Source organism: Pseudophryne corroboree, chromosome 2, assembly GCF_028390025.1.
Source record: "Pseudophryne corroboree isolate aPseCor3 chromosome 2, aPseCor3.hap2, whole genome shotgun sequence".
NCBI classification, from domain to species: Eukaryota; Metazoa; Chordata; class Amphibia; order Anura; family Myobatrachidae; genus Pseudophryne; species Pseudophryne corroboree.
The window spans coordinates 384,566,808-384,571,648 of record NC_086445.1 but is presented as its reverse complement, the minus strand read 5'-3'; the positions used below and the strand labels follow the sequence as shown (position 1 = coordinate 384,571,648).

Here is a 4,841-nt window from a genome sequence, read left to right as displayed (position 1 = left end):
GGTCTCACTTCTGGGAACCGCTGGCACTGAAAGACTGCCCGGGTAGTTTGTTTTCAGATGGGCTGGCTCTGGTTAACTCTCAGAGAATCCCACTGAAGTTTCGTGACATTGCCTGGCTCTCCTTTCACGGAAGGCTCTACGTGAGAGGAAACTTGAAGTACATAAATGCCGATGATCGTGGCTGCCCACGGGAGGAGTGTCCGGGGGAGGAGGAGACAATGGACCATTTCTTGCTTAGGTGTCCTTTCAATGTGGAGGTTTATAGGAGAGTGTCCAGAGCCTTGGGTATCCCGGGCCTTTCGGGTCTTAGTTACCCTGAGTGGGTTTACGGGGTGTTCAAGAGAGTGGGTCACTTTGATTTAACCACTCTGTTTCTAGTTAGTGTAGTGATTAGGTACTTCACATGGAATGCACAGTGTCAGGTCTCTATCAGGCAGAAAGTCCTCCCTTGTGAAGTGGTGGCGGGTGATATTCTGCACGAGGTGTGGAAGATAAGGGATTTGGAGAAGCGCCGGATGGATGCCGTGGGGTGGTCTAGGTTGTGGCGGCACCTCAAACCCCCTTGAGTGGGTTGTTGAAGTCCGGTGTCTTTTCCAACTTTGGCTTTTTCTGTCCTTCACGACCCCCCGTAGATTTTGTGATCTAATTGTTGGTTTTTGAAATATGGTTTACGTATATCTGAGAAGCTTTTTCACTTCCTCTTAGCTTGTGTTGTAAATACTTGTGATGGAATTTGTTAAAGTTTGTTTTGGTGATGGCCCCATTTTTTGCTTTTAATTTTTGCCTCTAACTGAAAGGACTTTGGGAGGCTTTCCCTAAATGGACTGTGAGTCTATGGACTTATTTTACCCAAGATGGGGCTGTTTTGTTTTTTGTACAGGCTGGTTTTTGTATAGTTTGTTTTGTATATATTTGTACAACTTTGTTGTGAGTTTTTTTAATAAAATATTTCCAGCTCCAATAGCGTATATTAAAGTTGCTGCAGTTAAAAAGCTCGTAGTTGGATCTCGGGATCGAGCTGGTGGTCTGCCGAAAGGCAAGCTACCGCCTGTCCCAGCCCCTGCCTTTTGGCGCCTCCCCGATGCTCTTGACTGAGTGTCTCGGGGGCCCGAAGCGTTTACTTTGAAAAGATTAGAGTGTTCAAAGCAGGCCCGGTCGCCTGGATACTTCAGCTAGGATTAATGGAATACGACTCCGGTTTCCTATTTTGTTGGTTTTCGGAACTGGGGCCATGATTGAGAGGGATGGCCGGGGGCATCCGTATTGTGCCGCTAGAGGTGAAATTCTTGGACCGGCGCAAGACGAACCAGAGCAAAAGCATTTGCCAAGAATGTTTTCATTAATCAAGAACGAAAGTCGGAGGTTCGAAGACGATCAGATACCGTCGTAGTTCCGACCATAAACGATGCCGACCGGCGATCCGGCGGCGTTATTCCCATGACCCGCCGAGCAGCTTCCGGGAAACCAAAGTCTTTGGGTTCCAGGGGGAGTATGGTTGCAAAGCTGAAACTTAAAGGAATTGACGGAAGGGCACCACCAGGAGTGGAGCCTGCAGCTTAATTTGACTCAACACGGGAAACCTCACCCGGCCCGGACACGGAGAGGATTGAGAGATCGATAGCTCTTTCTCGATTCTGTGGGTGGTGGTGCATGGCCGTTCTTAGATGGTGGAGCGATTTGTCTGGTTAATTCCAATAACGAACGAGACTCCCGCATGGTAACTAGCTACGCGACCCCCGGCGGTCCGCGTCCAGCTTCCTAGAGGGACAAGTGGCGTTCAGCCACACGAGATCGAGCAATAACAGGTCTGTGATGCCCTTAGATGTCCGTGGCTGCACGTGCGCTACACTGTACGGATCAGCGTGTGTCTACCCTTCACCGACAGGTGCGGATAACCCGCTGAACCCCGTTCGTGATAGGGATCGGGATTGCAATTATTCCCCATGAACGAGGAATTCCCAGTAAGTGCGGGTCATAAGCTCGCGTTGATTAAGTCCCTGCCCTTTGTACACACCGCCCGTCGCTACTACCGATTGGATGGCTTAGTGAGGTCCTCGGATCGGCCCCGCCGGGGTCAGAAACGGCCCTGGCGGAGTGCCGAGAAGACGATCAAACTTGACTATCTAGAGGAAGTAAAAGTCGTAACAAGGTTTCTGTAGGTGAACCTGCGGAAGGGCCGCGGGGTCCAGCCGAGAGAGACGCAGAGCGTGGGGGGCCCGGCCGGTGCCAGAACGAAAAAAAAGATGAGGCGGCGGCAGAGAGATGGGAGCGGAAAGAAGGGGTGGCGCCGAGCCGGACCCGGCGCCCCGGACGCGGCCTCCGTAGCTACGGAGGGGACAGCCATGGCCGGTGGTGACAGGGACCCAGGAGGGCCGTTCCCGAGTAGGCCTGAACCCGCGCCCCCCCGGACGCTCCCGACGGATGGGGGGGCCTCCGCAGCCCCTCCCCGCAACTCCTAGGGCCGGCGGCGGGACGAGCCCAGGACGGAGGAACCCGGGAGGACGGGCGGCCGCGGGGCCCGTCCGCCCTCCCGGGCCTCCCATGCCCGGCCGCCCCGACGCCACCCCGACGCGGGAACACGCACACTCCCCTCCAGGCCGATCCAGGTACCGATCGCGGCCCTCCCCGCCCCGAAGAGGGGGGAGGCGGCGTGGTAGGTCGAGAAGTCCCGAGACGGCGCGGTCGCCCGACGGGAGCTCCCCGGGGACCCGGCAAAGGCGCGGGATGGGTTCGCGGCCCGTCCCCGCGCTTCCGGGTCCCCCGGCACCCGTTGGGGGCGCGCCGTCCAGGTGCCCGGACACCAGGGCCCAAGAGGAGCGTTCTCCCCGACCCTTCTTTTTCGAAACGCTGAGCGCCCCTGCCGACCGTGGAGTGAACGGAAAAAAAAAAGAGAGCCATGACTCTCAGCAGTGGATCACTCGGCTCGCGCATCGATGAAGAACGCAGCTAGCTGCGAGAATTAGTGTGAATTAGGACACATTGATCATCGACACTTCAAACGCACCTTGCGGCCCCCGGTTCCTCGCGGGGCTACGCCTGTCTGAGGGTCGCTCCCCCATCGATCGCCCACCCGCGCTCCGGCGAGGCGCGCGGCTGGGGCCTCGCAGGCGGTTGCTCGTCCCCCCCACCTCCCCAGCGGAGAAGGGGGGGCGCGGCCGCCTCCATCCCCCCAAGGCCAGACCCTACCTCCCGCTCCCCCCGTTCCCCCGAGGCGCGTGGGCCTCCCCCACCAAGTGCCACGCGGTTGCATGCGGTCGATGCAGTGCTGCCGGCGGCCACGGACGGAGGAAGCGCGTCAAACCGTCCCGCCCCCGCCTCCCCTCCGGGGGACGGCGGGAAGCGGGGCGGGGTGACAAGGCCCCCCGCTCCTGGCGTAGCTGTCCACCGGGGTGGACAGTCCTCAGTGCGTCCCCAACCGCGCCACGCTGCCGAGGCGGGAGGGCCCGCGACCACGGGCGCCAGGGATCCGCGGCGATGACGGTGGCCCACCCGACCCGTCTTAAAACACGGACCAAGGAGTCTAACGCGCTCGCGAGTCGGAGGGCTCGTAGCGAAACCCCGTGGAGCAATGAAGGTGAGGGCCGGGGCGCCCCGGCTGAGGTGGGATCCCGCTGCCACCGACCGCATCGGCGGGCGCACCACCAGCCCGTCTCGCCCGCTCTGTCGGGGAGGTGGAGCATGAGCGCGCGCTATAGGACCCGAAAGATGGTGAACTATGCCTGGGCAGGGCGAAGCCAGAGGAAACTCTGGTGGAGGTCCGCAGCGGTCCTGACGTGCAAATCGGTCGTCCAACCTGGGTATAGGGGCGAAAGACTAATCGAACCATCTAGTAGCTGGTTCCCTCCGAAGTTTCCCTTAGGATAGCTGGCGCTCCGTGCAGGCACGACCCCCGTACACAGTTTTATCCGGTAAAGCGAATGATCAGAGATCTTGGGGCCGAAACGATCTCAACCTATTCTCAAACTTTAAATGGGTAAGAAGCCCAGCTCGCTGGCCTGGAGCTGGGCGTGGAATGCGAGCGCCCAGTGTGCCACTTTTGGTAAGCAGAACTGGCGCTGCGGGATGAACCGAACGGCGGGTTAAGGCACCCGATGCTGACGCTCATCAGACCCCAGAAAAGGTGTTGGTTGATATAGACAGCAGGATGGTGGCCATGGAAGTCGGAACCCGCTAAGGAGTGTGTAACAACTCACCTGCCGAATCAACTAGCCCTGAAAATTGATGGCGCTGGAGCGTCAGGCCCATACCCGGCCGTCGCCGGCACTGGCGGGCCCGCGGGGGCTAGGCCGCGACGGGAGGTCTGGTGTCTGTGCCCGCTTTACCACCATTTTCATGCCCAAATGCTTGTTGGTCAAGGCAAATTGCAAGTGGGTGATATGTAAGTGACCACCCTGTGTGAGTTTCAAGTGTCAAATCTTTTGACCAACGCTGTTTAACCCTTGCACAACTACAGCTTCTTATTCAAAATGATGAAATCTGGTGTCTGTGCCCGCTTTACCACTATTTTCATGCCCAAATGCTTGTTGGTCAAGACAACTTACAAGTGGGTGATATGTAAGTGACCACCCTGTGTGAGTTTCAAGTGTCAAATCTTTTGACCAACGCTGTTTAACCCTTGCACAACTACAGCTTCTTATTCAAAATGATGAAATCTGGTGTCTGTGCCCGCTTTACCACCATTTTCATGCCCAAATGCTTGTTGGTCAAGGCAAATTGCAAGTGGGTGATATGTAAGTGACCACCCTGTGTGAGTTTCAAGTGTCAAATCTTTTTACCAACGCTGTTTAACCTTTGCACAGCTACAGCTTCTTATTCAAAATGATGAAATCTGGTGTCTGTGC

The 4,841-nt window shown here is 57.2% G+C and overlaps 1 non-coding gene across 1 annotated transcript; it reads left to right on the top strand.

Annotated features, from left to right (window-relative positions):
* The first annotated feature begins 2,898 nt into the window (after positions 1 to 2,898).
* LOC135052795 (5.8S ribosomal RNA) lies at positions 2,899 to 3,050 on the top strand. The gene has a single exon (XR_010242269.1). It is a non-coding gene; the product is annotated as a 5.8S ribosomal RNA (ribosomal RNA).
* Positions 3,051 to 4,841: the final 1,791 nt, after the last annotated feature.